Source organism: Canis lupus, chromosome 31, assembly GCF_048164855.1.
Source record: "Canis lupus baileyi chromosome 31, mCanLup2.hap1, whole genome shotgun sequence".
NCBI classification, from domain to species: Eukaryota; Metazoa; Chordata; class Mammalia; order Carnivora; family Canidae; genus Canis; species Canis lupus.
Window position 1 is genome coordinate 5,383,875 of NC_132868.1, and position 21,894 is coordinate 5,405,768.

Here is a 21,894-nt window from a genome sequence, read left to right on the forward strand (position 1 = left end):
GCAGATGAGGAGGGAGAAGCAGGCTCCCTGATGAGCGTGGAGCCCAACACAGGGCTCAGCCCCACAACTCGACCCCAGGATGTCCAAGATCATGACCTGAACCAAAGTCAGATGCTTGACCAACTGAGTCAGTCAGGTGCCCCCTGTTAAGAATTTTAAGATCCTGCGTGGCAGAGCCTGATGCAGTTACATGGGTTTTCTTTCTCCTTCAAGAAGCAGAGGCTCTCCCGGTCCCTCAAGTTAGGGGATGGAGTTTATTGTCACAAAGGTAACAGGATCCAGAATCTCCGGAAGGTCCAAGCCATGACGTGTGTGGGCCAGGCTTTGGCAGCACTGGGAGTGTATGTCCCAAAGGTCCGAGGCGAGGTGACCTGGACCGTGGAGGCCACCACGATCTGGTCTTTGTATGGCCGTCCGCAGCACTGGCTTCCTTACTTGAGACCCCACATCCTTTCCCGGACTCATCTTATTTTTCCACTCACAGAACTCTGATGAGCTCATGACTGCCCATGGCCTCTGCTCCACCTACAGAAGATGACTTCAGCTTTACCCTTTGCTCCTTTTTGATGAATTCTAGAAACCAGGAAGCCGATGGGCCCAGTCCTTTCCTTATTGGGCAAGATGCTCTGTACCAGTCCATCTTGTAGGCTGCCATGTGGATTTCTCTTCAGCCGGCAGTCCACCCATCCCTGGCCAGCTCAGCTGAGGCCCAGAAGGTGGCCTGCAGGGCCTGGGAGGGGGGAAGTTCCCCCAGAAGGGGCTGTGCATGCCCAGCAGCGTTTCCATGTCAACCCAAGGACATGAAACAAGGCTTGCCTAATTTGCAGCTGAAACCTGGTCAGTCAGGTTTCAGAATGGTGTAGAGAAATCGAGATGGTGACCTCCAACCAGCATGATGGGACACGATGAGGACCTGCCTGGAAATGCTTCGACTCCACTCATGTCCTCACTCAACTTCCCAGTGCAAAAGGTAACTCGGTTCAACCTGCTTCCCCAGACAACGCTTCCTCAAAATCACCTTAAGCTAATCATCAACAGCCTCCTTCTCTGGACTGGTTGTGGTCTGTCCTTAAATGAGTTGTCGTCTGTGTCCCTAGGTGTAAGGGGAAAGGGAACAGAGAGTGACCCAAAGCTAATGTTTACAGCGACTCCTGGGAAGTGGCACCGCATAAAGAGTAATAAGTAATTAGATAACAGGCAGTGCAGTTGTGGTTTGTGCCTCTGCCTCAGCCTTCCATCATCCCCCTTCCCTGCCAGAAGTCCCACAGGCGTGGGAGGCGTGGGGACTTTCTATTCCTTTCTACCTTGCACAGCATGTTCTTCTACCAAGTGATTTATTCTGGGCTTAGAAGCAGGGCTTAACTGCGGGTGTGGTGGTGGCTCAGTGTGCCCGCCACCTGCTCCCTCATGGGAGAGCTGCCTGGAAGCTCTCTCCCAGGTGGAGGTGGGAATAGCAGAGCTCCTAACCCTGACAAGGGGCTGTCCGTGGTGTCCGCACACATGGCCCCTCCATGTTCTCACACACATACATTCACGCACGCACTTGGGCGCACAGATGAGCACCTCTCCCCTAGGATGTTCTCTGCAAGGCCACAGGTCAGCCAGTGCTTTCTGCTCTGTGACACTCCTTCTGGAATGTTCTCACGGCCATCACCTGGCCTGAGCCCCTCTGGGCTGGACTTCTAGTGTTTGGGCTCTTCCCCTGAATCCTTCTTCCTCTTGAATGATGGAGCATAATGAAGAATAAAAGGAAGGGTCAGAAATAGAGACTGATGTAAGGCACCATCTCAGCTCTTCAGCTGGACCCCAGAGTTCTCTCCAACTTAGCCCAGCTCACAGCACTGGCTTCCCCTTGCTGGGCCCGCTCCCCTCCCCTCCTCTTCTTTTCTTTCTCCTCCCCTCCCCTCTCTCCCTGTTGCTGCTCCAGCCAAACATCCTGAGTCACAGGCATCTGAACACATTCCTTCCACCTGGTATTTTCTCCTTCTAGGCTTTGGCACCCACACTATCCTCTCAGCCCAGCTTAGGGCCCAGCACGGGCGTGAAGGGGGCAGAAGAGGCTGAGCTCAGTGGCCCAAGCTTTCCTGCAAATGATGGTAGGGTACCTAGGACGGCTGTCCTGTAGCTGGGCAGGGGAGCTGGGGGCAGGTACTACAGTCCCCGGGAAGTGTGAGTCCTCACCAAGAGCAGCCCCCAGGACCCCAGCCTCTGCCTCCGTGTGCCCCACTGGCTTCCAGACCTCTGGGAGAGCCTGGGAGGGGCCTTCTCTGAGAGGACAGATTCGGGTTCACCCCGCGGCCGACCATCCCCCAGGCTGAGGGCAGCAGGGACGTGGCCTGCAGTGCCCAGGACCTGGAATCCTGTCCAGAAGCGGTTTGCCTCCCTGCGTCATCCTGGGCTGCAGCCCCACCACCCTGCACCCATGGAGCCTGTGAGTTGAGCAGGCCCCACAGACTGGCTACATCACATACACGGTTGCTTTAAAAAGACCAAGGAGACAGGGATAGAGGTACTGTGTGCCTTTTGCTTAGCTTGGGCTGACACATGATGTCCTTCATGAGCGGTAATGAGACCTCTTCCTTCTGGATGCCACCATCCCCACTGGCTGAGGGGCCTTTTCCAGGGGGACAGGGGCCTGCTCGGTCACAGTGACGGTTCTAGGTCCTATTCAAGCTGGACAGGTCATGTTCCAGATGAGGAGACAGTAGACATTTCAGGAATTTTACTTAGTGAGACCTGATCTAAGTTTGGAAGGGAATTTCATGTTTCAGGGACTTTTTTTGTTTATTTGTTGAATAATACCAGTATACCGGTCACGGGTAAGTCCTGCAAAACACACTTCAGTAGGCTGACATGAATCAAAAATTATTTAAGATCCTTACCAGGTTGTGACTAATTGTCAAACCAGGCAGTTCTTCCAATTGAAGACGAGATAAGCTAAGAACTATATTTGCAAACATTATGGCAGACTTTCCTTTCCTTAAAGCCTGGAAAGTAAAAATAAAATAAAATTTGGGATATTAAGAAAATTTTTAAACTTGAAAATAACACTACGGAAACTACGGGATGGGTGGGGTCAATGAGAAAGCTGCACAGGCCCCAGGGCCTCGGGGTGGGCAACGCTCTGAGAGCAGCCGGGCTCAGGAGGCCTCCGGGCTGGAGCAGAAGACAGATGGAGTCGAAAGGGCCTGGGGTTGGCGGGGAGAAGACCTCCTCCAAAGGGGCGTAGTTATTCAGGGGGCTTCGGAGGTGCTGGGTCTGTTCTGTGTCTTGATTATAGTGGTGGTTATACATCTGACAAAGATCATAGACCCGTGTATGATATAAATCATACAACACTACCAGTTGTTTTATAGTATATGATTATTCTACTATATTTAAATGTGTATTATATAATTTCTAAATTATACTGTATATAAATACATAAACGATACTATATAATTATTGCACTATGTGCAATGCTCTACTATGGTATTATATAATCCTATAAATTACACTGTACAGGGATCCCTGGGTGGCTCAGCAGTTTGGCGCCTGCCTTGGGCTCAGGGCATGACCCCGGGGTCCTGGGATCAAGTCCCACATCAGGCTCCCCGCAGGGAGCCTGCTTCTCCCCCTGCCTATGTCTCTGCCTCTGTGTGTCTCTCATGAATAAATAAATAAAATCTTAAAAAAAAATTACACCATATAAAGTAGACACGATGTTGTACTTCAGTGAACCGGCTTTAGAAAGAGAAGAGTCCAAGGCAGAGGGTTGACTGTTGCAGGGCTGGCACCTTTTCTGAGACGGGAACACCTGCGCACAACAATGGGGTGAGCCCTGGCTTCGCCTCTGGGTAGCCCGACACCTCTTTGTCCCCTGAGAGGAGCAGAAGGAAGCATCCTCCTGGTCCTGCATTGCGGTTCTGTGGCCTTCTGTCCCCACCCTGTGATGGGGACCTTTCCAGGCCAGTGTCCCAAGGAGCGGGGTGGCCTCACGTGTCCCCTGGCCGGGGCAGAGCCGTCCCAAGGCTCTGCTTCTGCTGCATCACATCTGATCTGTGAGCAAAGCCTCTGCTTCCCATGAGGATGGGGAGGCTTAATCATTTCAGGGTCCGGGGGCACCCTGTGCCCCTGCTTCCCAACCCCTGTCTCTGTTTCGCTCTGCCCTGGGGGCTTTTCAGAATTTCTCTCGATAGCTGCACAGCAGATGTTGTGCCTCCAAATGAACGGTCTGGAGTTTGCCACTGAGAAGATGGGGGCCTCTTCCCAGCCAGGGAGCTTTGGGGGGGGGGTGGAGCAGCGAGGCTTATGCCCTGAGTGGCTTCGGATGGACCAGAAGAACAGGTTTGGGGCAAATCTCAAAAACAAAAAGAAAAACAATGACTTTACATATTTTCTGCCACCAGAGAAGAGCTGAAATCGGTTCACTCAAGGCTCCCAGCTTCTACATAATTTGCTTTCTGGAGACGTTCCCTTCAGGATGTGTGTGTGTGCATGTGTGTGCGTGTGCGTGTGCGTTCATAGAGCTGCGTTTCAAAGTTACTCTCTTGCTGACTCGCTCTCTGTTGGAGGAAGATAAGAGACTAGAAGTCCCTCTTCCCAGCCAGTTCCAACACTCCGGGCTCCGGTCTGCGTGCAGAGTAAGGGAAGCGAGGTGGCCCAGGCCGGGCCCCCGGCAGCAGGCAGGACAGATTCTGGGTATGTGCGTCCCCGGCAAGGATTCAGGGTAATTTCCAGTGTAATCTGAGGGGTCCCAGAAAGGCCTTCCTGACTCACTCCCCTGAATGAATGAGTGCTTTTCTGAAATGCAGAGTCACCCGAAGGCAGGGCCATCCTGAGTCCCTCCCAGGCGCTGCCTCTGTCACCAGCTGCCCTCCACTGCAGGAGCGCTGGGCCCCCCACCCCGGAACCACCAGGTGGTCCCCTCCTGCAGTCTTGCCCTTTGTGCCTTGTGCCTTGATGCCTAGAAGGACGGGCGCATCTCCTGAAAGGTGCTGACCCCGTTTTGAGGGGCCTGGACCGGTCTCTGCAGTCCCCTCTGCACCCCAAGCTCAGGACAGGGGTATGGGGGGGCGTGCAGGGGGCTTGGATAGGAAGCTGGAAAGGAGGACGCACAAAAGAAGAAACTAGTGAGGAAAGCAGACTAATTCCTCTGACTTCATCATTTTTGTGTAGGAAGAGTTTCTAAAATGGCTTACTTTTATAAAAAACTAAACAGATCCCAAAGCCTCTGCTTTTTATAGACCATCAGTCCCTGGTTCCAAATTAGCAACCCTTAATCTGCCACCGGTCTAGTTCTGAAGTGACTATTAAGCTGCTGGGCTAGGACTTTCCGGGGGTGCTTGGTGCTCGGATCATCCCTGCTGAGCTGGGGGAAGGGCCTGGGGTGGTGGCAGGAGCTTGGGGGCTGCTGGTGAGCCGGGGAGAGGCAAGCGGTCGCCAGCCGGGGAGTGACACTGCCACCCCCCAACCCGAAGCCTTGGCCTCTTCCTCCTGCCCCCCACCCCCACCCCGGGTGCCACCTGCTGAGCCAGCAGCTACTTCTCCCACTCAGCCATCCTCTTTTACCTCTTTTTTTGTTTTCTTTTGTTTTTGTTTTTTTTCCTCTTTCACCTCTGATCTCGCACCCTGTCCCTTCGCTGAGGGAGGATTCCTTTCTCACACAAATCACAAACGTGAAGAAAGGGGAAACGTTCCCAGAAAGCTGTCCGGGCTCCCGCACGTTCCTGACACTGTTTTGCCCCTTTGAGGGCAGCCTTGAGCTGGGGCTGCTGCTCCCCGACACCACTCTGAGTGCTGGCCTGCTGGCCGAGGAGGAGCCACCCAGCTGGGGACCTTTCTTGGCTCCGCCCAGTGTGTTCATTTGGGGGGGGCCCTGTAACCAAGGGCCACAAACTGGCTCACCTAAAAAAAGGGAAGTTCTGTTAGTTCTGGAGGCCAGAAGTCCAAAACGAGGGTGTCAGCAGGCCTGATCCTATCTGGGGCCTCTAGGAAACAATCTGTTGCCTGCGTCTCTCCCAGGCACTAGTGGCTGCCAGCAATTCTTGGGGTTCCTTGGCTTGTAGCTGCATTACCCCAATCTCTATGGCCGACATCGCATGGCCATCTTCTTTCTCATAAAGACCTTGGTCACCTTGGTTTAGGGGCCCATCTTGCTCCAGCAGGACCTTGAATGATCTCATCTTAATTCCATCTCCAAAGACTATTTCCGAATGAGGTTTCATTCCAGGGTTCCAGGTGGACCTGACTCGGGCAAGGCGGGGGGCGGGGGCAAGGGGCACTCTTCAACCTGACACACGCAACAGTGATGCCCACAGCCCCAGACGAAAGGTGGCTGGTTTTCTCTCTCTGTATCTAAGCCAGATGTGCCCAGAGAACATCAACCCTTTGGATCCGAAGGAATGCAGGTGTCACGAGCCACTTACTGGGAGGTGACAAGGTCCAGGACCTCAGCAGCTAGGAGACCCCTCCATCTAGGCAACCCTCCACAGGCCCTCCCCTCTGGCTGAGTTTCCTCAGCCTTCTTCCAAGAGATGGTGTTTTCACCTTCAGCACTCCTCCCACCTTTAAATTAAAACAAATTAGTACATTCGTGTGCTAATTGTGCCAACCTTGGGCAAATCCTCAAACCTACGCCTATTGCCCATAGTCCCACCACTTGGCATGTTGGTGAACTTCATTTTAGCCACATATATATTTAAAAATTATTTTTTGAACCTCAGATGTATTTCCAGGTACAGATGTACCTGGATGCATCACACAGTGTCACCTGCACATGCATTCCTCTTTCTACTGACTTATTTTGTCCTGTATTTCAAAATATAGTAGGTTGGCAGTGATGGTTGGCATTTGTCTTTCGTGCTACTGGTTGCTCCCAGTGTTTAATACATATATTCATTTCTTCCCCACAATAACCCTGGCAGTGGCTTGCTGGAGCCAACCCCTCTTCACCTCAACTGGCTTGTGAGGGTGACAGTTAAGTCCTCAAGAATTTTGTGTATCGGTTGTTAAACCATCCAGAGCTTGAAATCGGCCATGCTGGGAGCACAGGTCCTCCCACTTTTTGAAAATTTGTGTTGTGAAAGACCTCACTTCACGGTCATGGTGTCTCCCCTGCCAAGTAAGGGGCCCCTGGGTGGCTCAGTTGGTCAAGCGTCTGTCTTGAGCATCTGCCTTCAGTTCAGGTCATGATCCTGGAGTCCCAGGATCGAGCCCCACGTCCTGCTCGGCAGGGAGTCTCCTTCTTCCCCTTCCCCTATGCCTGTTCATGCTCTCACTCTCAAAAACAAAAACAAAAACAAAAACAAAAACAAAAAAACTCACTTTGCTTTTATGCTTTTACGAATGATGGCCTACATTCATACCTGTTTTCACTAACTGAAATAAATCTAAAGAGGAGGGATCCCTGGGTGGCTCAGCGGTTTAGCGCCTGCCTTCAGCCCAGGGCGTGATCCTGGGGTCCTGGGTTGGAGTCCCACAACGGGCTTCCTGTATGGAGCCTGCTTCTCCCTCTGCCTCTCTATCTCTCTGTCTCTCATGAATGAAAAATTAAATCTTTAAAAAAAAAAAGAAATCTAAAGAGGATTTTTACCTTCAGGAGAGAAGGTGAAAAGCAGCAAGAGCGTCCAGCATTGGTTTCACCGCAGAGATGAGCCAGGGTACGAAGCAGCGTCACTGGGGCAGGGACAGTGGCCCCATCCGGCTCCTCCCGCTGGAACCAGGCTCAGTGTCCCAGCCTCCAGAGCTTTGAGCTGTGTCTGGAGCATCTGGACTTTATCTCCATGTACTTGGTGCATCTGTTAGCAGTGTGCCCTAAGGTATCAGAAAAGCCTAAGAGAGGTTATTTTCAGGGGGGTCTGGGGTGGCTCAAAAAATTTCACATCAATTAATGGTAATTACTCCCTTGTTTTGCATTTTGGCTTACAGATGTTTTCATAGGAACACTCTACTTTTGCATAGTGGGGACAATTTGTATCTATTCCCGAATAAGTCAGCAACGCCACAAACTGGGGGGGGTGCCTTGTATCAGGAGACCCTTTACTATCACACCCTGCCTAGGGGTGGGCACTCTTGTCGTTCCCCTTTTATACATGAAGAAACCAAGATGAGGAGAGAGAATCTAGCTACCTGCTCAAGGTCACACAGCTGGCAAATGGCAACCTTGACTTTGAACCCCGATGTGAACCCAGAAAGTATGCCAGGCTCCCGAGTCTCAAGACACTACAGCTGCAGCTTGAACCCTGGTGTTCTCCACCATCACAGCAACTTTCATAGGCATTAAAAAGTTGAGAATTTGATTCGCGATGGCTGCATGATAGGCCGTTATGTGCGCGTATGGTGAGTTATTAAACGATCCCCCGTGTGGAACAGTGACGTGTTCCCGGTGTTTCTATCCCGTAAAAATGCCCCAACCAGCCTCTTCCTTGCGGTGCACATCCGGGGATCCGTTCCCAAGGACCCCCCTCATCTACAGGTGCCAGGGATCAGGAGGGGAGGGCTCCGAATCACTGGGCTCCTGTGAGACCCAAACCCTCTCTCGGAGCAGCCAGGGACCTTTCAGTGGTCTTCTCTCCAGTGGTAAATTCAGGCTCTGCTAGGAGAGTGACAGGCGACAAAACCTCTGACATTTATTGTGACATCTCCCGCACGACTGGTTCCCACACACACTCCCACCCATACCATCACCCATGTGAACATATTCACAAGCAAGCACACAACACTCATTCTCTCCCACATGCTCATCACTCACTCACTAACATGTGCACACAAATGCACACAAACATAAACATGCCAACACACATTCACAAACAGTCACAAATATAGGCACACTCACATACCATTCTCATCTGCTAAATACACATCCACGCAGCATATGCACACATACACATTTATACACTTACCTACACTCACACGGTCCCACATACTCATATCCATACTCACAAGTATACACACAAATGCAAACGTATACTCGCACCTACGTATACATAATCACATACACACAAACATATACATATGTCTACTCGCACCTACGTGTACACACACACAGACCCATATACATACATCTACTACTTGCACCTACACAATCACAAGACACACCTATGCATATGTCTACTCGCACCTATGTGTACACCATCACACACACACTGTCATATAGACACACACATACTTGTATATGCTCGCATGTGCACATAGGCATGCACCCCACTGGGGTGCGTGCCTCTCCCCTGCTGCTGGGGGCATGCTGGAAATCTTTGACGTTCCATGGCTCGTGGGCTCTTCACCCTAACCCCTATCCTCATCTTTGTGTGCCCAACTCCCTGTGCATGTGTCTGTGTCCAAATTTTCCCTTTCTGAAGGACACCTCTTAGGGGCCAGGGGCTGCCCTCATGAAGTCATCTTAACTAAGTACATCTGCAGCAACTCTGTTTCCAAGGAAAGTCCGTTAGAGGTACTGGGACTCAGGATTTCTTTTTTTTTTTTTTTTTTTAAATTTTATTTATTTATGATAGTCACACACAGTGAGAGAGAGAGAGAGGCAGAGACACAGGCAGAGGGAGAAGCAGGCTCCATGCACCGGGAGCCCGACGTGGGATTCGATCCCGGGTCCCCAGGATCGCGCCCTGGGCCAAAGGCAGGCGCCAAACCGCTGCGCCACCCAGGGATCCCGGGACTCAGGATTTCTACACATGAATTGAGGCAGGAGGAGAGGACACAATTCAGCCTATGACGTGGAGCGAGGTAATCTCCACCCCCTTCCTCCGAGCATGCCATCTGGGAGGGTGACATCAGACGACATCAGCGTAGACGTGCTGTCGCCTAACTGTGCGCTAACTGTCCTACAGACACCCTCGATCTGCTCGCTTGGTTGCAGTACTGCATTCAGGACTTTTTTGGGTAGGAATGAGGCTAATTGAACAGACTGTGTGGGCACAGGATATTTGCCTACAATATGTGAGACACGGACCCTGAGCTCTCTTTTCACACAGGTGGCAGGAGGGGGGCTGCACGAGCTGTCCCCCCGGAACTCCATCACGGTTCTGCTGTGTCCTCGTAAGAAGAGAGGAGAATTAAACAGATGGGCTCTTCAGTCTGTTTCTTATGAACACTGCATTGGTTTAATCATGACAGAAACTTCGCATCTATTAATGTCTCTTTCAGCAATTTCTAACTCACATTCTCCCTAAATATTCCAGAGAGCAACCCAGCAATTTCCTTCAGCTAATGCATCGGAGGAGGAAATCAGGAACCTCTAAAGTTATGAATTTTGCCCCCATCTCCCCCCTCCAAGGAAACAGTATGCTTCTCAGGTGGGGACTGGGCTCTTTTCGGATAGATTTCTATCAAGAAAGTGTGACTCAAGTCTACTCATGCGTCGGGCGTGCTTGAGGTCTGCTCTACCAGCTGTGTGACTTGGAGCAAAATACTTAGCCTCTCTGAGACTCGTGTTCAAAATGCATGAAAGAGAGAGAGTAAGACCTCTTCGTCTAAGAGGGTGTGGGAACTCGGCGCCGTGATGTAGGTGGAGCCTCTGGCACAGCGTGGGCGCGGAGCAGGTGTGTGCTTAGCACAGGCTCCTTTCTCGTCTCCCCGGAGCAGGGGTCTTACCAGCATCTGATCCCCTCCCCCGCCACCCACTAAAGATTATGGCCTCTCAAACACATGAGTCATTTGCAGATTCAAACTATTAATATACAATTGCTTTCGTGCACTTTACATAAGACTCTAAAAATTATGTTACAACTATTGATTCCAAGATTCTGTCAAGACAAGAACGATCGGCCTCAGTGTCCCACCCTGCCTGCCTGCCCGCCTGCCGCACAGCTGTGCAGGTCATGTGTTTGATGCGCACAGGGGCGGCTGATGTGTTAGGTCAGCCTGCATCTGCTGCTGGGAGCAGAGAGTCCGGCTGCCATAGCAAATGGCCTTGTGGTTCCTGTAGGCTAGGAAGCCCAGAAGTCTGAGCTTGCTGGCCTCACTGTCACCGCTGAGCGATGGCACCAGGGACCCAGGCTCATCAAGTTGCCTTTTCATCCTCAATCTTGTTTCCTCTTGGTTTCAAAAGGGCTGCTGCAGCCCCAGACATCATGTGTACCTTCAAGACAGCAAGAAGGGAGACGAGGGCAGGCTGTGGCCATGTCTGTGCCTTTCGTCAGGAAAGCTAGAGATTTTACAGACGCCGGATGACTTCTGTTTTCATTCAGTGGGCCTCTGGCTGCAAGAGGAATGTATTTATCTGGGTTGAATGGTGGTTCTTTGCTACCAAGGCAGAGGGTCGGGATGGATGTCGGGTGGACTGCTAAATGGGCCTGTCTTAAAAACTCCGGATGACCCAAGTATAGCCACTTAGGAGAGAGGCTGGAAATAGTCAGATGGGGAGCCCCTCTGGGGCTATAGGGACGAGAGCTGGTCCTGCAGAGGAGGCTCTTTCACTTGGGGGGCCCTGTTACTTTTGTGAGGAGGGAAAGGAAAGGAAATGGGTAACAGTCCACAGACAGACTCCTTCCTGCAGCTCGGACATCTTACAGAACGAGCAGCTTGACGCCTGTGCGGGGACATTGCCTTCATCGTTCTGGCCTATTCAGCTTTGTGTTTAGACAGCACTTGTGGCAATAAATGAATACGACTGGCTTTTAAAACAAACACGCCTCTCCCTCTGCCTGTGTCTCTGCCTCTTTTTCTCTCTGTGTGTCTATCATGAATAAATAAATAAAATCTTAAAAAAAAAAAAAAAAAGGGATCCCTGGGTGGCTCAGCAGTTTAGCGCCTGCCATTGGCCCAGGGCGCAATCCTGGAGTTCTGGGATCGAGTCCCACATCGGGCTCCTGGCATGGAGCCTGCTTCTCCCTCTGCCTGTGTCTCTGCCTCTCTCTCTCTTTCTCTCTCTCATGAATAAATAAATAATAAATAAATAAATAAATAAATAAATAAATAAATAAATACAATCTTTTAAAAAATAAATAAAACAAACACACCTACATTTGCCCCTCTAAAGAAGGTCATGGTGGGTCATCCCGGGAAAAAATACTTTTAAAGAGTACAGCTGTCTTTGCCCGAGATTCAGGTTAAGAGTCACAAAGAAAAACCGGTTTCATTGTTTAACGGCAGCTCTCAGTTTTCACCAAAAATGCCTTATTTATTCAAACTTGATCATTCACCTTGCTCCCCAGACTCAGCTCTGAATGACTCAGCTTTTTCTAGCGTTCAAATCTGCCCTGAGAGTTTGAAGGTTTTCTTTTTTTTTATCCCACTTTTTTTTTAACTTTTTTTTTTTTTAAGATTTCATTTATTTATTCATGAGAGACACACACACACAGAGAGAGAAAGAGAGAGGCAGAGACACAGGCAGAGGGAGAAGCAGGCTCCATGCAAGGAGCCCGATGTGGGACTCGATCCTGGGTCTCCAGGATCACACCCCAGGCTGCAGGACCCAGGATCACACCCCAGGCTGCAGGCAGTGCTAAACCACTGCACCACCGGGGCTGCCCGAGTTTGAAGGTTTTCAAGTTGTTTTCAATGGGAATATATTCAAAACAAGTTGCCACAAGGTTTGAAAGCCGTTTTTTAGGGACACTGAAATATGCATCTCGCCTCTCAAGGTGACTCCTTTCGGGGACCTGGGCATCCGGGAGGTGGTGAAGATGCAGCTGCATCATCCAGATACGTCCTCCCCTCTGTGGACAAGGCGGTGGCGTCTGCCCGAGGCCGGTCACCCTGGGGAGACCCGCACTTTCAGAGGAGGAGCCTGCAGAGCATGAGTCGGTGCCTGCAGGCGCAAAAGAATTCCCGCAGGAAACTAGAAAGAAGCAGGCATCCCCCTGAAACACTGAGATGGAAAATGATAAGCTCCCCCACTTAGCTGGACAGGGGGACGGACAGAGCACGACAGTCGAGCAGGGGTCGGGGGCTCCCAGCGCATGGGGCCAATCAATGACCAGGGAAGGCCACCCGCAATAGGGTCCCCAAGAGCTGTGCCTGCCACTCAAGTGCCATTTTCAGGGGCACAAATTGGCTCTGTACTCCACAACCACATCCTAAGGTCCTCACAGCCCCTGGCCCGTGGGCTGGGAACCTGCCAATTAATGACAATAAGGAGGCCCAGGTGGCAGATGCCAGCCGGGACCGGCAGGTCCAGTTGCCAAAGGTGGGTGGGCAGCACTCACAGGTCCCTTCTTCAGGTCTTTTTCCTCCTTTTTGTAAAATCTAGGTACCGAGCAAGCACGCGCCTTGCATGGGTGACGTTGGAAAGCACAGCTGCTCCAGGCTGGGAGATTTAAATTAGAACAATTTTAATTAGGGCCTCATAACTGCCAGTGCCTTTTTATTCAGTTTTTCATTCACGCTCATCCCACAAAAATTTATTAAGTACCCACTATGTGCCAACTACTGGCACCGTGACACTTAACCATTTGGGAGCCAAAGTGATTACAGCATCAATCTCCTTTTCTGGCCAGGCCTGAGAGCAGCGGCTGGAATCCTCTACAGGAAAACTATCATGTTATTGTCTTTAACAAAGGCAGATGGCACCTACGGATTTGTGGGCTCAATAGTTTATCATAAGTAGCGATTTCATCAAAGTCATTTCAAGGTGTTTGAAACTATTCTATCAGCCCCCCTGGGTTCAACCTTTCACGTGCCTGGATGCCGCCTGCTGGGTGTCCAATGCAGGCAGCGATCAGCAGATGCTACGGGGAACTGGCCACAGGAAGCTGCTATTTGGTAGCCAGGAAAAGTGGAGCTAGCTCGCTCACCAGGAAGAGAGAGACTGAAAGAAAAATTAACCCAAGAACTGAGTCACGTATCCATGTACATCTGCCTACAGAGAACTGGATTGGATCCCTCCATCTTGGAGGGCGCGGAAGATGGTTGTCCTGGCGTGAGCTGAGGACCTGCAAGACACCCCATTTAGGAAGCACAAAGGTGCCCATCCTTCCTCCCACGCCCCTCCCATGTCCCCTTCACCACTGCCAGGGCTCTTTCTCGGAGGGACTTCTGATCCCCATGCCTGCCACGGCCTTGCGTAAAATCCTTAACTCCCAAACCTCTGCATGCCACGGTCATGCCTTGGAGTCCTCCGCTGGCTACCCTGCTTCACTTCTCCAGAGGCATTCTCCCTTCCTATCTTGGGGTCACCACCCCCACATGTACACACACATCACACATGCACACACACAACACATACACATCACATACATACATGCACGCGTGCACACACAATGCATATGCATGTGCACACGTGTGCACATATCCACGTGCTCAACGCATACCTGTGACACACGCAGATACACATGTGCACATATCCACATACACATACACATATGCATATACACACCAGTAAAACACCAACCCTCCTGCCCAGGCCAGGCTCCCCTTCCTCTCCAAGTCTCTGCCTGATTCTCTCCTGCTTCACTTTATTCTTGATTCCACCAGCATGGTTTTCCCCAGGACCCTCCAGCATCTTCCAGTGGGAAGGTGGCATTTTCTTATGCCCCGAGTTGCCAGCTCACAGACAATGAGACACATAACCTGAGACAAAGAAATAGGCCTGTCCTCCAAGTATAAATGCCCTCTGGGTCAGAACTAAATCCTCCAGTGATCAAATGCAGGCCCAAGGCCTGTGCAAATTGTAAATGTTGCCAGCACTTAGAGTGCTTCCAGCAAGCCAGGTGCTATTCATCCATTAATATATTTAATTCTCATAACAACTCACTCCTGATTGCTATTATTATCTCCACTGTGCAGATGAACTGAGAGGCACAGAGAGGTTAAGTAACTTTCCCAAGGTCACAGAGCTGGTGAGTGGCAGAGACTGGGTTTGAACCCAGGCAGCTCTGGAGTTGGTCTCTTAACCAGAGCCTAGGGAGGGTCCCCATGCCCAGGGCACCATTACTCAAGAGTCCTCACGACCCTGGATACACCTCCTTACTCCAGTTACCCGCTCTAAATAGCAATCATCCCAGATTTAATGGCATCAAACAAGAGCATTTTTATCATGCATAGAGATTCTGTGGGTCAAGGGTTTGCGTGGGATGGAGCAGTGCTGGAGGGAAGCCTCAGCAAGGAAGACACAAGAGGCTGGGGGCTGGGGTCACCTGGAGGCTCCTCGGCTATCAGCGTCTGGGCTGGGGTGACCCGGGTCTGCGATGGTGCTGGAGCACCCGCATGGGTCTTGGGCTTCTCGCAACATGTGCCTGGGACCTGAGCAGGAGCACCCCCGGAGGGAATATTCTAAGAGCTCCAGGCAGAAGCCTGGGGACCTGTCCTGGCCTAACCTCAGCAGTCACGCGGCATCACAGAAGTGATGAGTCCTGTGAGTGACAAGTGAACCACCGGCAGCCCAGTTTCCAGGGACTGGAAGAAAGAAACCTCACTTCTTGACAGGGGAGTGACAAGGTCACATTGCAGAAGAGCACGAGAGATGGGACGAAACGCCCATACCTGCGTGGCCCCGGCCCGCCTGCCCCAGAAACTTCTTTGTCTCAATGTTAGTGACCTCGGGTCTCGAGGCCTTAACTTCTGGCTTTGGTCATCTTGGTGTTTCTGTGAATGAGAACGCACCATTGGTGGGTAACGGATGAACATTCTGGGTGGGCTAGCTTACCTAGAATTGTGATCTAAGTAGACAAGGCCCAACTGTTCCTGACAGTGGCTTCTGTTTTGTGTTGCGCTGGAGTCTTCCGTGGTAGCTGGGTGGTAGAAGACAGGAGCACTACTTTTCATCAATGCTGCTCATTTCTGACCTAAATCCACTTGCCAGTTTTATTGCTTGGGAGCTTGTTAAAGAACATGGGTGCCGGGGCCTGTCCATGGAGTCTGGTTGAGCTGTCCGGGGCCGGGCAGCATTGGTATTTTGTACGGGGTCCCCAAGCAATGCTGTTGTACCCCTGATTTAGAGAACTCCTGTGTGAGCTGAAGACCTTTGTGACTATCGGGTTAGACCACCTTCCATCTCCAGGCACCAGGTACGTGCGTGATGCCTTCACCAGCTCCCGAACGTGACATACCCTTTATATAGAATTTGGGCATTTAGGTTGTCACTTGCCCATTGGCCAAAGCCAAGTAGTTATTTGTGCTGAGAAATTATGGGGCAGATGCAACTTGCTTAGCTACTGTGCTCCTGTGTAGTGGCCGGTAGATGCAGAACCAAAATGCAAACTCATTGTGTGGCTATAATTCTTCATAATAACTCAGAAAAAAGGGCCAAGATTATTTCCCCAAAGGACTACTTACCTTTAAATGACCCTCCAGAGGGAGACAGAAGGAGGCACCCTCTAACTTCTCTCTGCCTGGCCTAGGGTGGTGTGGGCGGGGCAACTCGTCTTCACAAATGATGCTCAGAATCTGTTTGGCAGCAATATGGTTTTTTTGTTTTGTTTTTTGTTTTCTTTAGTGGGAATGCACAAAAGCTTGAGCTGGTACATTTAAATATTTTAAATACTCCTAAAATGCCAACCGGCTGAACCAATCTTTTTTTCCCATTAGGTGTGAGATGCACGAATGCCATTTAAGCAATTGATTCATAACTGAGCAATAAGTCCATGACAAAGGCAGCTACTGGGCAAGTGGAGAGGAGGCCATGACTACTGTGTATGATTATGCCATATTATTGCAAAACTGCTGGCTTATTTCCCAGCGTGATAAGAACATGATTAACATTTTCTTAGAGCTGCTTTGTATAGGAGACCCAACCGATGCTCCCAAAGGGCAAGATCAAAAAGAATGAGGTATGTGTTGAAGTGCTAGGGTGGCCACCTCAACTTTGGCCAAGAACTCAGATCTTGGTTGCTGCTATCACTGGCTGTATGGCCTCGGGCAAGTTATTTTAACCTCTCCTGTACAAAATAAGAGATAATAATGATACACCCTGGGGTTGTCATGAGGATTGGGAGTTACTATTTCAGGTGTTTCTTGACATAGAGTAAGCTCATGAAGCATTAGCCATCACTCCACCATTTTGAAATAGTCATTGCCACTACATGGGTTTCTTGGGGGAGTGAGCTTGCACACTGCCTCCAATTTAGTGATAACTGGTAGCATTGCTGCAAAGCTTTGAAGGCTTCCCCCACCTCACTTCCAACACACGTGGGCATATGGGCGCACACACACACACAGAGGATCCTTCTGGTGGCCTCCTCACTCCTACAGGATCCTACACACAGTAGACACCCAACCTCTGCACTTTGGCTTGAGATAATGTGGCCTTGATCCCCTGGGACAGAAAGGAGTAGCTTAGAAAGGTCACAGTTGGCTTCACTGAGGACACAGGCACAGTTTCCAGGTCCTTGGATTCTTCTAGAAGCTCACTTAGTCCCAGAAGTTATTTTCTCCTCCTCCTCATACTCTGCCAGGAAATGATGCTCTCCTCTTCCAGCTAAGGCTCCAGGCCTCAGGGACTCTAAGGATCAGTGCCAAGCCTACATTCTTTCCATTTGCAACTGCCCTGGCAACTGGAGGCTGTACTGCCTCCTAGGGGCTGGGAGCGATTTTGCCCCCAAAGTTTTTATGGCAGAGATCCTTCTGTTTTTCTAATTTTACATTATAAATATTTATTTTTAAATAATATTTGTATATATTTTATGATATCTTAGTTTTAATTTCTTGTTTTTAAATAATAGCAAACTTACAGAAGAGTTGCAAGAATAGTATGAAAAATTCTCACAGACACTTCACTCAGATCCACCCTTTGTTAACATTTTGCCCTAGTGGCCACATCATCCCTCTTTCTCTAGATAAGAATACACATTACTTTTTCCCGGGTCATTGCAGACATCATGCCTCTTTACCCCGAAATGTTCCACATCTTGTCTCCTAAGGATAAGAACATTCTCTCGTGTAACTGTGGTGCATTATCTGAGCCAGGAAATTCGTTATTGGTAGAGTTTTATTATCTAATTATCAAGTGCCCCAGTGATGTCTCGGTAGGATTTTCTTCCAGTCTAGGGTCCAAACCAAAAGCACACATCCTATTTGGTTGCCCATTCTCTTCAGTCTCCTTTAATCTGACATCTTTTGTTAGCTATTTTTTGCTTTTTTTTTTTTTTTGCCTTGCATAACAATGATATTTTGAAGGGGACACATAAGTAGCTACCAAAGAGTTATGAGAATAGTATTTAAAGCTCTCGTATACTCTTCACCCAGGTTTTCTGGAATTTGGGTTTATCCGAGGTTTCCTCATTACTAGACTTAGATTATGCATTTTTGGTGAGAATATATAGTGAAGCGCCCTTGGTGAGAATATATAGTGAAGCGCCCCTCTCATTGCTTCCCATAAAGAGGCACTTGATGTGAATTTTTTCTGTTTATTTTTTTAAAGATTTATTTATTTATTTATTTATTTATTTATTTATTTACTTATTTACTTATTTATTCAGAGAGAGAGAGAGAGAGAGGCAGAGACACAAGCAGAGGAAGAAGCAGGCTCCATGCAGGGAGCCCGACATGGGACTTGATCCCAGGTCTCCAGGATCACACCCCTGGCTTCAGGTGGTGCTAAACCGCTGCACCACCGGGCTGCCCAATTTTTTCTGTTTATTGATAATGTTGACTTGAGTCATGTCTATTCATGTGATCTTGTATATACAAGTCCTTTGCCCATGTTTAATTTGAGTTGCCTTGTTGAATTTTAATAGTTATTTCTATATTCTGGATATGAAACTCTTCTCTGTTACATGGCTTGCAAATATTTCCTCCTATTTTGTGGGTTATCTTTTCACTGTCTTGATGATATCCTTTTTCATTGTAATGAAGTACAATTTATCTACTTTTTTTCCTTGTGCTTTTGGTATCATGCCTAAGAAACCATTACCAAATTCAATTATCATGAAGGTTTTCCTGTATAAAACTTTTAAATGTTTTATAGTTTTTACCTCTTACATTTAGATCTGTGACTCATTTTAAGTTGATTTCTGTATAAATGTGAGATAAGAGTCAAAATTCATTCTTCTTCATGTGGCTATCCAGTTGTCCCAGCGTGGGGACACCATTTGGGGGGGACACCACCATAACAAATGTGGATCACCATTTGTTAAAAAGACATTCTTTCTCCCACTGAATGCTCTTGGCATTCTTTTTTTTTAAAGATTTTATTTATTTATTCATGAGAGACACACAGAGAGAGGCAGAGATATAGGCAGAGGGAGAAGCAGGCTTATATGGGACTCGATCCCAAGACTCCAGGATCACAACCTGAATCAAAGGCAGATGCTCAACCACTGAGCCACCCAGGTGTTCCTGTTCTTGGCATTCTTGCTGAAAATCAATTGACCATAGAAACACAGGTTTATTTCTGGACTCTCAACTCTACTGTATTGGTCAATATGCTTATCCTGTGCAACTACCATGCTGTCTTGATTACTATTGCTTTGTTGCATGCTTTGAAAGAGGGAAGTGTGAGTCTTCCTACTTTGACCTTCTTTTTAAAGATTGTTTAAAAACAATTCTTTTTAAAGATTGTTTAGGCTATTCTGAATTAGCCATTAATTTTTTTAAAAAGACCTTTTTTTTTTTTTTAAGTACTCTCTATAGACAATGTGAACTTACAACTCCAAGATCAACAGTTGCATGCTCTTCTGACTGAGCCAGCCAGGCACCCCTGAATGAGCCATTGATTCTTAAAATATTTTGTTTATTTGACAGAAAGAGAGAGGGAGCCCAAACAGAGGAGTGAGGGAGGGAGAAGCAGACTCCTGCTGAGCAGGGGCCCCAACACAGGCTCAATCCCAGGACCCTGGGATCATGACCTGAGCTGAAGGCAAACGCTTAAATGACTGAGCCACCCAGGTGACCTAAGCCATTAACTTTTGATTCAAATAAATGGTGGAACTTTCTTTCAATAGCAAGTGTATGTGTAATTATTCAATTATCTTATTTTTAATTGTTTCATTTGTATTTGTGTCTATGATTGTGCTCATCAGTTTATATATATATATATGTCTTCAAGATGAGTACATGGATACTAGATAGATAGATAGATAGATAGATAGATAGATAGATAGATAGATAAAAAGAGAAAGAATGGATTTGCAATGTGCTTCTGGACTGTGAAACAGAATGTACACATGGAGGAGGATTTGCAGGATACTTTGACCCAAAGCCCTTGCCTGGCCAAGCCAGAAATAAGTAACAGAGGTCTAGGGAAGACCTTGTGTCTCTTGCTCCAGGTAGGTATGTTAACCTGAGTCTACAAATTCCAGGAATTCCAAAAAGCAATCAACCCTGAAGTCTGCTCTCCAGGGACCTTCAGCCTACCGACTCCCCTCTGCCCAGACATCATGCTTTCCTGTCACGTGTTTTCTGGGTGGGTAGACCCTGGGGCTGTGAGCTGACGAGGAACCCTTCCCAAGGGGATTATAACTGGAGCTCCTGGTTTGCCTGTAACTACTCTCACCTTTGTTTCTCCCAGCCCACATTCAAACATGGAGGGGGTCGGATGTGCGGAAAGCTGGATCTCAGGGCTGGGTAGCATCCAGCAGAAGAGGAAGTGGGCTTTCACTGCTTCCTTTTGTGTGTTGAGGGCCCACATCTCTCGAAGTTTGGTGATTTGCTAGAAAGACTGAAAGACTCCATAGTAGGTTGTACTCAGGGCTAAGATTTATTACAGCAAAGGATGCAGAGAGCAAGGAGCAGGAAAAGATACACATTCGGGGAGCCCAGAGAAGTCCATGCCCCCTTATCCGAGCCCACTCAACGTGCTTTTCCCCTGCAGAGAACTCAGGGTTATGTGTGGAAGGCTCTGTCCTGGGGGAAACCCAGGGGCCAAGGTGTTTATGGGGGTTGTCAGATTGACTTATCCTGCTATCAGTCACCCACGGCAACTGAAACTCAAGACTCCCCACAATGCAACCAGGCATACATCATCAATCTTAACATTTGTGAGGGCATCCCAATTAGCTGGTAGGGCCCGCTCCATTGCTATAGGTGTACACAACAAAATCATCAATCACCTACATCACAAACCTTCTGAACGCCACATTCCCAAGGATTGGTCAAGGATTAATCATGGCTCCAGGTTTCCCTGGAAATATGCAAGGAGCCAGCAACCAGGTCCTCTGTGCTGGCTCTTTCCCCACATTTTAACATTGTCCAAGCGGTCATCAGCTTACAGTTACAGATGCATCTATGCAGCCTCAGAAAACCGTTTACTGGCCACAAGACACCATCTCCATGGCCCTGGTCAACGTGAAATAGGAGAATAAGGCAATATAAGCACACATGTGGCCTGGTTTTCGAATCTCTAACTTGTATGTGTCCTTGAGAAAATCACATCACATCTCCAAACCTGCTACGGTCTTCTGCATTTCATCCAAGACAATGTGAGATGTACGATGTGAGTTCTTACTCTTGCTGATCATCACACTTGTTTAACATCTGTTTTTCCTGCTTCGGCTCCTCATATCTGAGAGGATCTGTAAATCTATAATCTCCACTTACGGATTGATTCAAGAAATCAGCACCAAACCCCTAAGGCCATTGGCTGATCTTTTGTAGAGATTTATCCTGCTAAACTTATCCTACTTGGCACTTTCTACCTACACAAAAATCTCTATTTCCTTTCGGACAAATCTCTAAGCCCAGTCTGTCCAATTTTTTGTTAATGTATTATCATATGGAAGACAATTCATTTACTGGCAAGGGTACGTTAGTCAGCTAAGATTTACTGGGAGTAATAATAATAATAATAGTAATAATAATTCCCATCCAGCAAATATTTATTTGATGCATACTCTGCAAGGCACCACGTCCGAGCAGGGATACAGGAGATGCCACAAATCACAGACACTGGAGCTCTGCTCGTGAAGTTTCCACCTGTCTGCAAAGTGGGGTGACCAAGTGTTCACCACTGAGGGGGTCCCTGCGATGCAGTATATTCAGTGCTAAATTTGGGAAAACCGTGAACAAATGAGACAGGTTGGCCAC

General features: G+C 48.7%; 1 long non-coding RNA gene across 1 annotated transcript; it reads left to right on the forward strand.

The window, feature by feature from the left end:
- The first annotated feature begins 4,526 nt into the window (after positions 1-4,526).
- On the forward strand, positions 4,527-11,622 carry LOC140622372 (uncharacterized). Its single transcript, XR_012022137.1, has 3 exons — positions 4,527-4,680; positions 7,580-7,799; positions 7,909-11,622. It is a non-coding gene; the product is annotated as an uncharacterized lncRNA (long non-coding RNA).
- Positions 11,623-21,894: the final 10,272 nt, after the last annotated feature.